The sequence below is a fragment of the Mus caroli genome, unplaced genomic scaffold (assembly GCF_978045245.1).
Source record: "Mus caroli unplaced genomic scaffold, Mus_caroli_1 scaffold_7, whole genome shotgun sequence".
Classification (NCBI taxonomy): Eukaryota; Metazoa; Chordata; class Mammalia; order Rodentia; family Muridae; genus Mus; species Mus caroli.
Window position 1 is genome coordinate 121,871,651 of NW_028227262.1, and position 19,237 is coordinate 121,890,887.

Genomic DNA, 19,237 nt, shown 5'->3' on the forward strand with positions numbered 1-19,237 from the left:
CATTTGAAATTTAAATGAAAAAAATACCTAATTAAAAAATAAATTAAAAAAAAGATTATAAATGAGGACAATTGTTTAAATTCAGACTAAGAGATGCTATCATTCTTTTGTCATATACTCTAATATGCAACATTTGTATCTCATTAAGGAAATCTTTTTATTACTTCTTTAAAATTTATTCCAAATCTCCAGGTATGCTTATATGTTATTTATATGGCATTGTTTGAACTCAATGATATCGTCATGTATTTTCTCCTTTTGGACCATACACTTTTATTGAAGAATGACAGCTGGGCTTTTTCTTTGTATTATTCAACAGAGACCTTCATGTTGACTATTTGAATAATCAAAAATATTTATGAAATAATGAATCTATGTAAATTATTTATTCAGTTGTCCGTAATTTTTATTGATGTCAACACATGTAGTGTGCCAGTTTAGATATGTCCTTTGTTTGGAATTAACTAAGGATAAATGATATGCTCATTGATTGATTTTTTTTTTCTTTTGACATTGAGGACATTAGCCTTTGTATGGTAATTCTCTACTCTTAATAACTGTCAAAGCCTGTGGTAGCTATACAGACCTTACAATTCAGTATTTAGGAGAGGCCTAGGCAAAAGCATTAGATGAGCCCAAGAATTCTTAGAGCAGTTTAGGCAACAAAGTAAGAGAATATTTGAAAAAGAAAATATTTCAAAAAGAAAAAATATATAGATGTTTCAAAACACAGATTCTTAAGGAAAGAGGGCAAAGTTGAGAGGTCTGTGCACTCAGTGACCAACAATGCTGCGAAGAACAGAAAACTAATTTATAGCCATCTGTCAGAGGCAGAGCGATCCTATAACAAAATGGTTGACTCTTGATACTTGTTGCCTAGGGGGCTTTTGTTTTAAAATAGAGATGAAATAAAAAGGTATTTGAAAGGAACGTTAGCAAAATGACTATAAAAATGAAGCCTTTGAATTGGTTGTTTCGGTCAATACTTATTTTCTGTTAAGTTAGATGCAAAGTGCTGTGTGGTGCTTTCAAAGCAACCATGATAAATTATTAAGTATTCGTAATTTATTACACACACCAGAGAATAATATATTGCAGCGTGAGCTGATGTCACCAAACAGTGCTGGCTGGAGCACTGTCTGGATGCTGCCTGAGATTGTCTGACTAAGTACTGGGCTCATTAGTAACTCACATTGCAGCAGGAGCTGCTGTTTCTCCTTGTGAGGGTTTGTTTTTCAATTCCAGACAGGAAACTGAAGAATTCTGATCATGCACTTCCATTATTCAAGTCTCCTATCACGAGCTCTCTTTTTGACAGTGCTGGAACAATTGCCAGTTTTTTCTAAATTAATTGATTGATTAACTGTATTAAGTAACTAAATGACAGAACTTGGTCCTTCTATTTAAACTAAATGTTTCCTGAAGCCTTACTAAATCTGTTTGGACTTTTGACTTTATCTATGGCTGACATGAAATAACAGTGATCGCTTTTGTTTGTTAACCTAGTTACAAGCTATATTTCCTGTTATGTGTAGTGTGACTTTTATGAAGAATAATTCAAACTAAACATGCAACAGCATGTCCTGTGTAAGGATTAATTCAGAAAGCCTGCAGACATTACCATTTTCTCATCAAGTCTTTGTAACCCAAGTGTTTTCTTCTACTGATTCAAAGCACATTGTTGGAGGAGAATATATATATATATATATATATATATATATATATATATAAAAGTGTTTTTCACTTTTAACATTTCTTTATAGTTATAAGATACCTTGTCTTATGTGAAGGTTGTTACCTCTATTGTGCCTTAGGAATCTTTAATTCATCTCATATTACTTTAAAAAATATTTTTATTATTATTTACTTTAACAAATGCCTTTTTGTCTTAGGGTTTCCATTGCTGTGAAGAGACACCATGACCCAGGCATCTCTTATAAAACACGACATTTAATTGGGGCTGACTTACAGGTTCAGAGGTTTAGTTTATTAACATCAAAGCAGGAAACATTGCAGCATCCAGGCAGGCATGGCATAGCATAGGAGGAGCTGAGAGTTCTACATCTTGTTCTGAAGGCAAATAGGAGAACACTGGCTTCCAGGCATCTAGGAGGAGGGACTTAAAGGCACCTCCACAGTGACATACTTCCTCCAATAAGGTCATGCCTCCTAATAGTGCATGGGACAAGCACCCTCTGGGACAAGCATATTGAAACTACCACATTCTACTCCCTGACCCCTCAGTACTTGTTCAAACTTATGACTCTATACCTAGAGACATACCTAGACATAGCATAATGCAAAATACATTTAGTCTAACTTCAAAAGCCTGTAACAGTCTCTACCGTGTTCAAAGTCCAAAGTTCAAAGTTTCTTTTGAGATTTATCCAATCACTTAACTGTAATCCCTTGTAAAATCAAAATCAAAAAAGAAGATCACATACATCCAACATCACAGGATATACATAATCATTCTAAAACTTCATAGTAAAGAAATATTGGACAAAAGCAAGACCAAAAAGTAGCTGGGCAAACCAAACTCTGCATCTGATATAAAAACACTGTTTTTATATCTGATATAAAAACACTGTTTATATCTCCAACTCTTTTTGCCTTTGTTGACTGCAACAAACTTTCTTCTTTAGGGCTGGTTCCAGTCCCTGTTAGCAGTTTTCCTCAGCAGGTATCTCACAGCTCTGAAATCTCTAAAAATCTTCTTTTTAATCAAATCAATCTTTAAAATCAAGACAACTTCAACTTTGCACGTTCTTGTTCCAATGATTGTGAATCCACATGATCATTTGGGCTCCTCCAAGAACTTGGGTCACTTCTCCAGCTCTTCTCTCTGTAGCACTTCAGGCTCTGGTTGACTCTGTTCTAATGTTGCTGCTGTTCCAGGTGATCATCCAATGGTACTGACATCTCCAATTTGCTGGAGTCTTCTGATGCAACGAGGTTTCACCAATAACCTCTCAGAGGCCCTCTTCATAGTGTCAAGTCTTAGTTTCTTTGCATGACCCCTTCAGGCTTCTCTGGACTGTTAATTGCAATTAGTGAGAATGTACCTTCACCAATGGCCTTCTATGGCTTCTCACAGTGCTAAGCCTCAGCTGCATGACCCTTCATGCCTTCAAAACCAGTACCACCTTGGTGACTCTTATACATTACCAAGTCCAGCTGCAGCAGGAGGTAGAACACAGGTGCTTTGTGCTCTCAGAAAGCACTTCCCAGATTTCACCTCAGTGGTGCTGGTTTCTTCTTAATCACTGCTAATTTCTTAGCTACAGCTAAGCAGCTTCAATTGTCCAAGTAGTCCTTTATATTCTTTTTTTTTTCTTTTTTGATTTTTAGAGACAGGGTTTCTCTGTATAGCCCTGGCTGTCCTGGAACTCATTTTGTAGACCAGGCTGGCCTTGAACTCAGAAATCTGCTTGCCTCTGCCTTCTGTGCTGGGATCAAAGGCGTGCATCACCACGTCCAGTTTTAGTTCTTTTTATTCTTGACTCTAAAGCCAGACCCACATGTCCAAAGCTGCTGAATTCTGCTGCTTATGGGAGCTGAAACATGCCCCTTTGTTCTATTACATCATCACCAGCTTTCTGTTTCCAACTTTTTCACTGCCTAAGCTTCACTGTCCTGCAACTTGCCTTATAGATTGACCTTGAACTGAGAGATTTGCATGGCTCTGTCTCCTGAATGCTAGGATTAAAGGCATGTATAACCACACATGGACCTAAGCTTTTCTCTATTAGGAAATTTCTCTGTACCAGGCTGGCCTTAAACTCAAGAATCTGCTTGTCTTTGTCTCCTGGAATTAAAGGCATGTACCACCTTGCCTGGACTTAAGTTTTTCATGTGTACTATGCCTCAAGATCCAGATCAAAAGCCTGTGTCTTTCATTTCTGGATTTTAGTTCATTCCAGATTAAAAGTCCAAGTGAGAACAATAACCAGGTAATAATAGTCCCTAATATGATATAACTATTCCTCGTTCAATGGCAAACACATAAACAATAAGCTTAGCTGGGTGGGATCTTGCCTCAAAGTCACCACTCCCTTAATCTGATTATCTCTTTAAATACAGGACTCAGCTTCATTTTACATCCTGGTGGCTCTTTGTTACTTGAACCATGCATTTTATATTTTTCCTTTCTAAGCTTGCTATGCTTGATCAAAATGCTCATCATGAGATTAAACCAGAGAACAGTGTCTCTGCTGGACTATTTTGAGACTTCCTTTGTTAATGCAATTAATATAAATCTCTTTATCTTAGCCTGAGGTAGACTCTTCAGACAAGGGCAAAATGCAGCCACATTCTTCCCCAAAATGTCACAGGAACAGTCTCTAGGCCACACACTGAAATTCTTCTCCACTGAAAGCTCTTGGGCCAGGTCTACACAGTTAAAAACACCCTTAGCACCAATGTCTTCTATATTCCTAGTAGGATGGCCCACTATGCCCCACTTAAAGTATTTCACTGCTTTCCAAAGTCCCAAAATCCACATTCCTCCAAACAAAAGCATGGTCAGGCCTATCACAGCAATACCTCAGTCCCTGGTACCAAATTCTATCTTAGCTAGTGTTTTTATTGCTGTAAAGAGATACCATAACCAAGAAAACTCTTAGAAAGGACAACATTTAAATGGGGATGGCTTACAGGTTCAGGGGTTCAGTCCATAATCATCAAGACAGGAAACATGACAGCATCCAGACAGGCATGGCATGGCTCAGGAGAAGCTGAGAGTTCTACATCTCATTTCAAAGGCAAACAGGATAAGACTGGCTACCAGGCAGCTAGGAGGAGGGCTTAGAAGTCACCCCCACAGTGACACAGTTCCTCCAACAAGGCCACATCTACTGTAGGAAGGCCAGGCCTCCTAATAGTGCCTCTCACTGGGCCAAGCATATTGAAATGATCTCAATGCCTTTGAGATTTTTCTTTAAAGGACTTTAAAGCCTCTATGCAGCCATACCAAGCAGAGTCACTAATTGGAGCAGGAGAGAAAGAGAAGGGAAGTGAATGGAGGGAAAGGCAAAGAGGAGGAAATGGGAAGGGGAAAAGGGTGTGTGAGAGCTGGATGGAAGGGCATGATGGGGTTGGGTGTGAGCACAGGTGCAGGCCAGGGTGACACAAAGATTCTGAAAACAAAGAGTATCCTGGTGGAAAGCCAAAGAGCAGGAGATTGACAAGAATTCCATGACTCCCATTGATACTATGTAAACACTATGTTTACATGATAACCTTCAGCAGAAAGCATCAGCTTATAAGTCTAAGTAAGATTGCTAACCCACTAAAAGATAAATGGAAGTGTGGCCACACAAAGGAAAATTATAATTAGGCTGATAACATAATGGAAGTGCAAGTATCAAAAAAAAAAAAAAAGGTGTGAAGACTTGATTGAATGCTCTTGATTGTAATTTATTTAACATTGTGTTTTCTATTTTTCTGTGTACTTGTCTCATTCTTCATCAGAAATTCATAAGCAAAGATATGTTACAGTCAGAGTAGGACTGATCCAGATCAGAGCAAAGCACCTCAGATCCATGACCCCACTAGCCATGTATAGTTGGTTAGGATTATAGTAGCAGTCATGATTTTTCCCTGTTGAATAGGGTTTGTGTTCAATTTGACAACTGTTGGTTACCATGAAGATGTATGTGCCACTACTGCAACTTTAGGGGATGTATTGCTATCCTGGTTATTGTTTTAGTTCAGAGGCATCACTAGTGGAGAGGAGTATTAATGTTTTCCTCATGTAGGAACTTGCAGAGTACCTTTTGGTATTATAAGATTTAGTCCCCAGGGAGAAGTCGCTTGTATCCATTTAGTTCACATTCTCAGAGTCCTATGTGCCAACTGTGCTGTCTTTAGGAAGAGAAACTTACCTTCAACTTCTGGGCGGCAACCACAGGCATTATCAATAGACTATACTGTTTGGGGAGCTCCTTGGATTTCCCTGACAAACTACTTGAAAAGAATTTTCTCATGCCTAGTATTGGGTTTTTATTAGATAATTCATGCCTTTTGGAGTATTACCACTCAAAGCGTATAGCTTTTTAAAATCATTATCTATATCTTTATCTGTAATCTATTCACTTATTGTACTGGCTAGTTTTGTGTCAACTTGGCACAGCTGGAGTTATCACAGAGAAAGGGGCTTCAGTTGAGGAAATGCCTCCATGAGACACAACTGTAAGGCATTTTCTGAATTAGTGATCAAGGGGGAAAGGCCCCTTGTGGGTGGGACCATCTCTGGGCTGGTAGTCTTGGGTTCAATAAGAGAGCAGGCTGAGCAAGCCAGGGGAAGCAAGCCAATAAGGAACATCCCTTCATGGCCTCTGCATCCACTCCTGCTTCCTGACCTGCTTGAGTTCCAGTCCTGACTTCCTTGGTGATGAACAGCAATATGGAAGTGTAAGCCGAATAAACACTTTCCTCCCCAACTTGTTTCTTGATTATGATGTTTGTGCAGGAATAGAAACCCTGACTAAGACACTTATCTATCCATATATGTATTGTATATACTTTTTAGGTAAATATAGGATGATTTCTTATATCCTTTCCAAGCATCCTTTAGAATTTATTCCTCATCTCCCTTCTGTATTGTCCTCATGCATGGTGGACCACTACTGCATGCCAGGTTTCTAAAACCATTGGGTAGTGTATCATGTATATCAGACACTCCACTATGTTCATGGTGGCCTTATTTATAATAGCCAGAAACTGGAAACACCCGAGATGTCCCTCAATAGAGGAATGGATACAGAAAATGTGGTACACTTACACAATGGAGTACTACTCAGCTATTAAAAACAACAAATTTATGAAATTCTTGGGCAAATGGGTGGAACTAGAAAATATCATCCTGAGTGATGTAACACGATCACAAAAGAACACACAAGGTATGCACTCACTGATAAGTGGATATTATCACAGAAGCTCAGAATACCCAAGATACAATTCACAGACCACATGAAGCTCAAGAAGGAAGAACAAAGTATGAATACTTTGGTCCTTCTTAGAAGGGGGAACAAAATACTCATGGGTGGGGATACAGAGACAAAGTGTGGAGCAGAAACTGAAGGAAAGGCCATCCAGTCTGCCCCACCTGGGAGAAAAAAAGCAAACAAGAAAAATAGCTATCACCTTGAAGTTAATGCTGCTGCTATTCCCATTAGGCTGAGGAGGGAGCTGATATAAAGAAGTTACATACGTTGAACATGGCTAGATAGTTAATGAATCGCCTCTGGCTTTTGTGTGTAGCAGGCCTTGTCCCCTAATTCTCTAGCCTGGATCACTATGTTCTTTGCTTCAAGAAAACATATTTAATTTAGATGAGGACAGAGAACCATGGTTTCTCTCCTACTGTCTCTACACGTGCAGAGTTCCATATTTAATTTTTATATTCTCATTAAGTAAGATATGTGAAAGTACATAAAAATGCAGTCAAAAGTATTATTTCATAACCTCTCAAATAGGCAAACATGCTTCTTAAAGTTCTCTTAACCTCAAAATTAATTTTAATTTTACATTTTAATTAAAATATAATTACATCCCTCCCTCTTCCTCTTTCTTCCCTGTGACTCCTATTTCCCTCCATCCAACCCCTCCTATGTCTCCACCCCTAACAAATTGACAGCTTTTTTAAATTTAGTTATTATTACTTTACACACACACACACACACACACACACACAGAGAGAGAGAGAGAGAGAGAGAGAGAGAGAGAGAGAGAGAGAGAGAGAGAAGCACAATATGTTGAGTTCATTTTTACTCCTTGTGTGTATATGGGTTCAGGACTGACTTTGTATTGGGGCTAGTGCTCAGCAGATCCTAACTCTTCCTCTGCCAGCAGTTATAGTTGCCTGTGGTTTTTGTCTAACTGTTGGACACTGAGTGGTTTCCTCCTATTGCATTAACATGTCTATTGACACTGCCATTCTTCAGGTCTTGCTCATGTAGCTATTTCTATGAGAACCAGCTTCATGGCCTGACTCCTTGGTCTTCTGAGTCTAGGAAATGCAGATGAGATCAATACTCGCCCTTTGTCTTCTTGGGTCTCAGTTACCTCACTCAATACAATCTTCTTTAGAGCTATCCATTTACCTGCAAATTTCATAACATCATTTTTTTCTTTATAGCTGAATAATATTCCATAGTGTATATGTACCACATGTTTCCTTATCCATTCAGCAGTTGAAGGACATTTGGGTTGGCACCATTTCCTAGCTATTGTGAACAGCCATGAACATGGTTGAACAAGTATCTGTGGAATAGGATACTAAGTCCTGTGGGCACGTGCTAAGGAGTGCTATAGGTGGGCTACACAGTATATATACTTTGTTTTTGCTTTTCTTTTCTTTTTTAATTTTTCATACTTATTTAAGAGTGGCTGGACCAATTTGCTTTGGCATCAAATTTTGTTGACCATAGCCATTCTGATTTGGGTGAGATGAAATCTGACGTGTTTTCATTTGTACTTTTCATATTGCTAAGGATGACGAACAATCTTTGAGGCATTTGATTGATAACTCTATTGATATCTGTTGAGATTCCTAGTCTACTTTTTAATTGGATCATTGTTTTCTTGACTCTGTTTTTGAGCTCTTTGTGTATTCAGGATGAGATCTTCTGTCAGATATATAGCTGACAAAGATTCCCTTCTGTGTTGTGGGATTCTCGTTCATGCAACTGTCTGCTGAGCTGCACAGAAACTTCATAGTTTTATGACGTCCCACTTGTCAGTTGTTGGCCTTAATTCCTGGGCAAATGGAGTCCTATTCAGAAAGTCCTTTCCTATACTTACATCATAGGTTACTGCCTATATTTTCTTCTAGCAGTTTTGGCATTTTAGATTTCAAATTGAAGTGTTTTATTAATTTAAAAGTTTCTTATAAGTTTGAAATCCTGCTTTGCTCCAGGATATTAGTCACTAGCCTACATAACTATGTTGATTAGCCAAATCTTATGCTCACCAGGCAAACTCTTGACCTCTGTCCATTACTTTTACTTTGTGAAAGGTTTTCACTCACTTGCTCACATGAGCCTAGTGTATAGAATTGACAGACCTTGAACTTTGTTTTCCCTGCCTGAACCTTTAGAATAGTTAAGGTTACATAACTGGTTGCTATTTAAGTTTAAATCAAATAAAATTTAAAAGCTCAATTTTGTTAGGCAATAAGTCTTCCTTTACATATTTAATAGCTTTATGTTGCTACTGGCTACTATATTGGATGAGGCTACCATTCATTGATCACTGTTATCTGCACAGAAAGCTCTACTGGTCAGTGCCAAACAGATCACAAATCACACTATTCCTTTCCAAACGAGGCAAAATGCTAACTTGTGCATTTTGCTTATATACTATCTCAACTTTTAATTTCATTCATGTTTACAGAATCAATATATCATCTCTCTCTCTCTGTCTGTCTCCCTATTTACTTATGAATTATTTAAATTTAAATAAATATGCCTCCTTCTCTCTTTCCTTCTTTTCTACTGAATATGCTTGGAAGATACTGCCAGAGTTCTTTACATACACTGACACCTTTGCCTCTGAGCACCATGCTTCCAGACGTGTATCCCCACAAAGTCTTTTCTGAGTGGCCCAGGGATTTTTCTGAGGCAGCCAGATCACACCAAAGCATCAACATCATTCTGTTTATGAGATGTCCTGAGAATTCTCCTTTCCTTCTGTTTCCCATCCTTCCTCCTCTCCCTCCATTTTTCTCTTCATGTTCCCCTCCTTCCTTTCCTCCTTCTTCCATTCTTCTTTCCTTCCTTTCCTACCTTCTGTACAGTGCTTTATTTTATATTTATCTATTTGCATAAAGAAGCTTTACACTTACCGAAAAGGTAGTGTACAGTCTTCAGTTTAGTTAAAGAACAATGCTGATTTTGCATCTTCTAAACCACATTAACAGTGTTATTCACATTTTTTCAGAAGATGTGACCAGGCACAGGTGGGAGAAATTTAATAGTAACTCTCCATTTTAAAAAAAGTTATTTTCTTAGTTCTATTTATGTATGCCTGTGTACATGAGAGCAGGAGCCTGCAGAGGTCTGATGTATTGGATCCCCTGGAGCTGGGTTTACAGGCAGTTGTAAACTACCTAACACAAGTACAAGGAACTGAATTCAAGTCCTCTGGAATAAGTTAAGTGCTACTAAGCTACTAAGGCATATCTACAGCTAAGTTTCCAGCTATTAATTGTCAGAAAAAAGTAGGATAGAAGGTTTAGTGAAAAATTCTACCAGAAGACATTGGACAGAGATTTTTACATTCATTCATCTGTTTAATCCAACAACTTTTAATGATGGTTCTTAAATGCTTTAACCTCCCCTTTACCCACCCACCAGAGGAAGTAGAAAAGAAAGGATATGGGGGACATAGAATTGTTTAGAAAAGTTCTTTGAAGCAACTTCCATTTGTGTTGTCTGGAAACCAGCACTTCAGTTCACAGGTTTGTAGAGAAAGCTCAGTCCACTCACAAACACTTCATGAATATACAAGCAGTCCAGTTCAGTAGAGTTGGGATAGAAAACCTAAGTCAGCAGTGGTGGCAGCTAGACCTCAGCCTCAGTGTGAGTCAGCAGGAGGGATCAGGGCCAACAGGAACACCAGGAACAGTTCTTGGCTGTGCCTTTCTTAGGGAAGCAAAGATCAGTGAAGACCCGAGACTAACAAGCATTGCACAGCTAGCTCAGTAATCAAGCCTTGCTTAGCCTTCATCACTGTCTATAAAGCTCTATTTATACTTCCTCCAAACATCACATGTTCTCCTCCGCATGTGTCTTGCCTCAGCACATGCATCAGTCTCAGCTGACATTGCTCAGCCAATCAACTTGAGTCTAAAAAAGCAGCAAAAACTGTAGCATACCACCAGAAGTTTTTTGGTACATTTCTTTCTATAGAGCTCAACTATGCAATGTAAGGCAGACCAATACATGCATGTTGTTAGCCAAGAATCCCTTATCATGTGTCCTTTTACATGCTTGCTTTAGCAGAACATCCTATTTCTTGTGTCTGCTTCAGCTAAATGTTCCTTTATGAGTCTGCCTTAGCCTTTCACCTGTGTCCACCTCAGGAAAACACTCCTTCACGTGTTCTCCCCAGCAAAACACTATCTAACACAACTGACTTCCCAAAGAACCTATGAGTTTCCATTTCAAACAACCATCGATTCACTTCCCTATGAGTATGGCATTTGAAAGTCCTTGGAGACTCAGAGTTAGAGGCACATGTTTAACCTTATAGAGAAAAGGTCTGGGTAGAAAAAAATCAACAACTAAAAGCTGCCATAACACAGTGAGATAAGTGATCTGGTGACAGTATTTCAGTCTCTGATGGTGTAGTATTCAATGCTGCATTGAACGCAGTGAGGGCGTGGATTTAGAGTAGTCCATGAGGGGGTCTAGTCTATGATGAGTCAGGCAGGGCATGTTCAGATGAAGGCTCATCTGCACATGCTTTTGTGCTGCTGAGCAAGTGTGAAGGGGACACAGATGATATGCTATGCCATTGAGGTCAGATATTGTTTTGAAATCAATGGAAGACATCCTGTAAGAATTTGACAGAGGAATCACATTCTCTTTAAGGCCAATATTTTAGACCACATGTGACACCGATCACTGAAATAGAGGCAGAAATGTGACAGAAGAATTTACTGAAGTAATCCCTGTGAGGGATAAGGGCAGAGCAGAGGCAGGGAGGTATACTTGCAAAGATCTGGGGTTTGAAACACTGGTGCCCTGTGACACACTAAACAAGGGCAATTAAGCACAGAGAACAGGATAAGATAATTGGATAGTCTTCTGCTAAAATTATTTCTGCAAAAAATCACTCTATGGGTGAAAGACTAGGCTAAATAATATCTATAGTTCTTTTCCAGGTATATGAGTCATAACTTAAAATTTTATTAACTTTCAGATCGCCTGACAGCTTCAACTAATTATAATAAGATGCAATAAATCTGAAGTTTAGCATCTACACAGTGCAGTGGGACACTGTTTCAGCAGTCACACTAGGAAAATATTGAGCCCTCACCTTTCCCTATTGGCAAGGCTCATGGACAATCATATATTGTTGGCAAAAGTATCACTTGGTATACACCTTTTCAAGAATTATTTTTAATGATGTGTCATTGTGTGTGTCTGTGTAAATGCACATGAATGCTTATGCCTCTGGAGGTCAAAGGTTTTGGATCCCCTGAAGCTAGAGTTGTAGACAGTTGTGAGTTGCTCCACAAGCAAACAGGGAACTCAGCTTGGGTCCTGTAAAAGAGGAGCAGTACTCTTAACTAACAAATCTCTCCAGGCCCTGGTCAAAATCTTTGGAAGAATAATTTAACATTATGTACTAAAAGCTATAAATATTCCAACACAGCCATGAACTATGCAGAACAGAGTAGATAGAAAAAATATAAGAAAATAACTACATCACTGAAGTGTGTATCACTACAGCATTTAGTTCTATGAAATATTGGTCATGATCTAAATGTCCAAGAACAAGGATGTGTAAGTGAATTTCCTTACATTAATTCCAGAAGACAGAGAAGCTGAGAAAACATTGACTTTGTGAACCATATCCTGTGTGCTGGTGCATCATCTTTTGCTCAGATCCTAGACTACTTTTGTTTCCCTTCTGAATTGATTGGGGGTCTACCAACGAGATTACGCTCAGTGACAACCCACATCTAAGGGAGTATATTTATATTCAGAATCACAGACAATGGTAGGCTTCTCTGGAAAAAAGCCATAATATTTTCAATGCTAAGATGGGAAATGTATGGCAACCATCTCCCCTTTTTTCCTTTAGCATTCATCCTTTACAGTTCCATAGTGTGATGCCTTGGTGACATTTTAACAATTATAAAAGAAAATGAAAACAAAAGTCTTATTTTTGTTTCAAGATTGTATTGTTTATCCCTTCAGCTTCTCCACAAGATGACTTGTTATTATCCTTTCCAATTTAGAAGAGTTAGATATTTAATAATAGAACCCATGTGCAGCGGCTCTAGCCCTGCATCCTGCTTTCTAAAAATTCATTCAGCACCAATTTCACAGAGGCCCACCTACACTCTTGGAGCTATTTAATTTCTCACAGTTTTGTGCTCATGTTGTGCTATGGCACCCGTGCAAAAAGAAATTAAATCCTAACCAATCCTCAGCAAAAACAGAAGAAATATATATATAATGAACCCTAGAAAGGATGAGTCTAGTATTACTTGGGATAGCTTTTTAAGCAATAACAAAAGGAACTAGAGAAAAGGCCCCCGGTTGATGGTTGGTGAGGCCTTGTCCTCTGCTTGTCCTTAACCGTAAGTTGTTAAGACATTTCTATAGCCTTTTACCTTCCTTCTATTCCCTCCAGTATTCAGAATTTTCTTTCTCTTAAGCAACTCCTGGTCTTGCCAGCCTGAGTCCAGGCAACATTCACAGAAGACATATTTTCTGGAAGTAGCATTTATTTGGTCTTGGATTTGGTCCTTATAGAGTTTTTCTCTCTCTGTGATTCCTCACTAAACTCTCACATGTATTTTAAACTCCAGGAAGTTGTGTCCATTAATTTAGTCACACAATGCTATGTCCACTCACACAATGCTATATCCACTACAACATGTTAAGAACCTAACTCTTACTTTAAAAATCAAACATTTAAATATAATACAATTCCATCATTTTCCTCTTCCTTTTCTCCCTCAATCCCCGCCATGTACCTTCATCCCTTGCTTCCTTTCAAAATAGGCCTTTGCTTTCTTTTGATATGTATATAATATAATTTATACACATTCTATATATGCTTAAATATATAGCTACAACCCACTCAGATTATTTAATGTTGCTTGTATGCATATGATTTCAGGACTGACCACGCGATTTTGGGTAATCAGGAGTCTTTTCCTTGGGGAATACTGTTCTACTGGCTCTTGTCATTCCTTAGATTCCTGTAGTTCTTTGTTTAGGAATGAGTCAAACAACTTGATTTTTACTGAAGTCAGCAATCGCCACAAGGACTAGTAATCCTTCTTTTCTAAACAGGAAGGAAGGAAGGAAGGAAGGAAGAGCAGAGGGGCAAAGGAAGGCTGAGAAGGAAAGGAAGAAGAAAGGAAGAGAAAAAGCAACATTATCCTATGGGGATTGTGGACATGATTGAAAGTGAATAACTACTGTTCTTGGTAGACAATGTGAATGCTGGATTCCCTACACTCAGGGATACTTGGGAGACCCAGAGGGACTGCATGCTCTAATCTCTGTTATAGAATGACAAGATGCAGGACGAGAACTTAATGTATTTTGAGTGGTGTGATTTCCCCCAATATCATGCCCAAGTCATGTTATAAAATCTCTGAGACTTAAGATGAATATTTATTATTTGGTATTGAGTAAGTTCTGAGGGGCTAAGGAGTCTCTTCAGTCTCCATGTGGACTGGAAATAGGTAGCCCATTTGGTGTTGGAAAATAAATTATGACAAAGTCTTTCTGGAACACTGAGAGGTAATTAATCTCAGGTTCCCCCAAATATACCACATATTTAAAGCTACATGTGGCTGCATTCCTATCACAGATTAATGAGATCTGTGATTTATTTCTCACATAGGATTCATCAAGTTTCAGTCCAGGTGAAGGAGCTGAAATTTGCCGCAAAGCTTTTTCAGATCTTCTTCTTCTCTTGAAGCAACCTTGCCAGGATTTCTAACTTTACCTGGAGGGTTATGGATGACAGCCCCTGGCATATTTATTCATTTTTGGAATTACTACTGAACACCTGATCAAATTTAGAACCTGTTTTCTGACAGAATAGTAGAAAACTGACACTAATGTTCTGCCTACCATGATCCCCTCTGGCTTCTCCTGTGTTCCCCTTTACCCTGCTGCTACTTTGCCAATTGAACAGCACACTCTTTGTGTCCCTTGAAATACATATGTAATATTACTTGGGTAATTGTATGTAGGTGAGAAAGTTCTTATTTATTTACCTTTTGGTACTGATGACTGACTTAATACTGAATGGCAAATAGTATCAGTCAGAGTGCCAATTATTTAATTTCAATGATAGGACTTCATGTTATTAAAACCATTTACTACACCTGCCTGTCATGCTGATAGCCCTGAGTTTGATCCCCAGTAACACTGAATAGGAAAAAATAAAGACCAGCTCCTGACACATTTGAAAGGTGTCTTTGGAGTGTAAGCATGAAACAACTTGTAGCTAGGTTAGCAGTGAGCACGACGGAAGGCTGATTCTTTAACCATGAAAACATAGATTTTCATGTGTTCTTATTTTAATCAATATATACTATATCTGGGTTGCGTTCATAAACAGACTGAGCAAGTACCTGTTATGTCGCTAACCAAAACCAAATAAATTAATACATGGTAATATAGGCACAAGTGTAAATAGATAGTTTTCTTTTTTAAAGAGAAATCATTTAGGGAAGATGATGGGCTAACATATTGGATTCAAATCCCACAACCATATTGAAGCTCTTTTGATTTTACAAAGTATGTGGATAGTCTAACCTACCTGATGTCATATACAGTAAATTGCACTTGTCAAAAAATTTGCCCTACTTCTCTCATTTGATCAGATTTCAGGCAAAATTGTCTTCAACATCATTTAACTATTTAATTGTAGCATATATTTACATAATATGTTTATACTGAATCTTTTTATTTTTTAAACATTGATCCATGTTGTCTTTATAATATGATGACATAAGTCCCTGAAATACACAGATTGGAAACAGACAGACAGATAGACAGAAAGACACACACACATGCTTATACAAATATATATGTATATTATATATGTATATATTATACATATAATTCATCTCTCTGAATGTCTTAGTGATATTCTGTACAATTTTGCCTTAGTTCATTTTCTGTGATTCTATTATTATAACTGTACACAGAATGTTACAGTTGGTCTAGATATTATAGTTATTAAAAATAACTTTCTTAGGCAACATTTGGGTTTTTTTGGAATTAATCATCTTTCTTTGTCATATGTTTGATTTTTACATATCTATTATTCCTTCATCTCCAACCTCTGAAAGAACTAGAGATAGTCTTTTGTTGACCCAGATTTGATGATTGATAAACTAAACCCTGACCTTCCTTGCCATCTTTTCCTGCTCTGTGGACTTTGGATTTTCTTTCTTATTTCCTTTTGTTTGACTGGCATTTATTCTTCAAATTTTTTTCTAATAAGTATGAATAGGAAGTAAATACTTTTGAGATTTCTTCCTGTCTAAACTTGACTTTATTCTATTCTCACACCACATGGTTTATAGTTTGACTGTTTATCTAGAGTAGAGGACATCTTTTCTCCTAATTTTAAAGGTGTTGAACCACTTGTTGTTTGAAGTAACTAGAGTATCTTAGCTCAGGATGCTGAATCAAAATAGCACACACTGTGTGGCTTCAATAAAAAAACAATACTGATTTCTCATAGATTTTTAAACTAAAAGTGCAAGAACAGGGTCCCAGCAGTGTCTGGGTCTTTGTGACAGTTACCAGACTACAGATGTCTCTGTGGTGACTGAGATGGAGAGGAATTTAGACTCTTTCACATAAGAACACTAGTCCCATTTTGGCAATCCTACTGTGATGACATAATATGAATTTGGTAACCTGCCAAAGTCTCTGCTTATGAATTCTAGTGATTATGCCAGAGGATAGGGCTACCGCATATGGACTTTAGAAGAATGCAAATAAGTCCTATGCAATGTTAAGATGAACAAACATATTTCCAACATGTAGACAGAGTTCACAGATGAAATTATTCTTTCTTTTAATGCTGTAAAATTTGAAGTTACTTTTCATTTGAAAACATGTGTATCTATGTCTGTATATGGATATATGCCTGTGAGTGTGTCAGATCCACTGTAAAGTTATAGGCAGTTGTGAGCCACTTGAAATAGGTTGTAAACCAAACTGAGGTCTTCTGCAAGAATAATAATCTGTTAACCGCTGGCCACTTCTCTAATCCTTAAAAAAGGTTTATATGTGTTTTTAATGATGTGTCTATATGTTCATAAGTTTGCATATGCATGTAGTTATGGGTGGAGGCCGGAAGAGGGCTTCGGATCTCCTGGAGCTGGACTTACAGATAGTAAGTAGTAAACTGTCTAATGTGTGCTGAAAACAGAACTGGAGTCTCTAGAAAAGCAACCAGTTATTGGTCTTAGTCAGCCATCTTTGGAGCATTTAATTATTCCTTTCTGTTCCATTGTTCTATTAATGAGTCTCAAACTTAACAGAATGAAAACAATTGAAAAGGTCCCGAGTCTGCTGACTCCAGCTTTAGGCTTCTAAAGAAGTAAAGGTGGTGCAGATAATGAAGATGGAACAGGATAAAGAATGGGGAAATGGAGTAAAAAGACGAGATTAGGAAGCCATTGTTAACAGGGAATGGAAGCCAGCAATGAACAGACCATTATAGACATGTCTTCAAGACTGTCCCTTGTGCTCACTTCATTGTTATTGAGCTGTCATGGAACTGTAGTTACTGATAGCTAATATCTGGTAGAAGCTGTAAAACTCCTTAAAGAGTTGCCTTTTAAGTTACCCAATCATACACTGACTTAGCAAGCCACGATGTAGACTTTAAAGTTGGACACATTTCCTGTTTCCTCTAGTTGTTTTTCTGTAGGCTTTTAAGAAAGCAACTTATTGTATTTTACATGATGTTCTATTCCCATATTAGACCTTACATAATTCTCAGTACTCATGGGAGGTAGAGCATGTGGTATTCATAGAAACACAAATGTTGAAATTCCAGGGAATTTGGAGTTCATTTTCCCAAGTACTCTTCTTTTTTACCTAAGAACAGATTTATGGTCTCAGAAGTTGTGTGTCCTCCTCAAGGTCAGGAAAGGGATCAGAGTCATGTTCCCATGTGGGGATAAAAACTTCACTCCATGGCATTCATAAGTGTGCTATAATGCAAGAATTCAGGCTCTCTTTATGGCATTTATATTTATGGATTTGTTTCTCAAAGCTAAACTGCTTTTCATTTAGAGTTACTTAGGTGCCATGTATTTGGCTAAGCCATAGTGCATTTGTAAGGAAAATGAGTTTGATTCAGGAGTCACTTCCTGAATGGAAATTGTAGAAATTATATTACAGAAGTGTACATGACAACAAATTATTTTCCCTTTGTCTGAGGATTTTCTTTTTTAGTTTAGATGATGAAAGTGTTAAAAGCTTCACTTTTTTCTAAGAATCCCCAAAATAATATAATTAGTATAATATACAATATAATAATTCAAAATATTATAACATGCTATCTATAGTTTTAGTCTTCTCTCATACATACATATATTGCCTATCAAATATACTTCATATATTTATATGTTTTCATATAAACATATATGTATGTATATATGTATATATATATATATACATATATATTTATATATAGGCTTTCATGAAGTATATTTGATAGGCAATCCATAAATTATGCAGTTTTGAACTGGTGTGCCCACTTACAGAATTTATAATAACAGGAGCACATTTTTTAAAACTTAGAGGTTTTGCTGTGTTGCAACATTAAACTAAGGCCATTTGAGATGGAGATAACTGCTTGGTTGGTTATGATTAGCATTTATTAAAACCAGCTGGAGTCCTTGGTGCTTAGAATTCACACTTTGCTATTTCCTATTCAAGGAACCGTTTTAAGGGCTAATGATGTGCTCAGTATTTCTCCAGGTGAATTGTTTCTTCCCTTTAATACATAAATGCAGGGTATTTATTATAGTATATTAAATTTATTAACGACAATTACTTTTAAATGAGGGATGCCATGCATGTCTATTGGAAATAGATGTTTGCCCTATTTCTGAATGTTAAATTAATCAAAAGGGTTTTATTTTGAAGTGTTTTCAGACAGGTGAGCACGGCTTATGTCAAGGTACCATATGCAGTGACTCTGTCCATGTATTTCCAAGTTCACTGGCTGGTTTCCAACACTTGATTCTGTGTCTGTAAGATGCAGTGTACTGTAGTGAACATTTCTCACACCAAGTCTGCCAAACACTGTACTTGTTGGCATGGTATATTGTTCATTCTGATCTCCTTAAGACTGGAAGATGCATGCTATTTATTTTTTAAACTTTAGAATCCAACATAGTACTCAGAGTGTATGTCATGCTAAGTTAATATCCTCTGTGTGGTTGTAAATATGCTTGCATTTATGGGTAGGACCTACAGGATATTGGTGGATACAAGTT

The 19,237-nt window shown here is 37.6% G+C and overlaps 1 protein-coding gene across 4 annotated transcripts in view; it reads left to right on the forward strand.

Annotated features, from left to right (window-relative positions):
• Grm8 (glutamate metabotropic receptor 8) overlaps nucleotides 1-19,237 on the forward strand; it is an 889,122-nt gene that overhangs the window by 350,707 nt on the left and 519,178 nt on the right. The gene's annotated exons all lie outside the window — the stretch shown is intronic.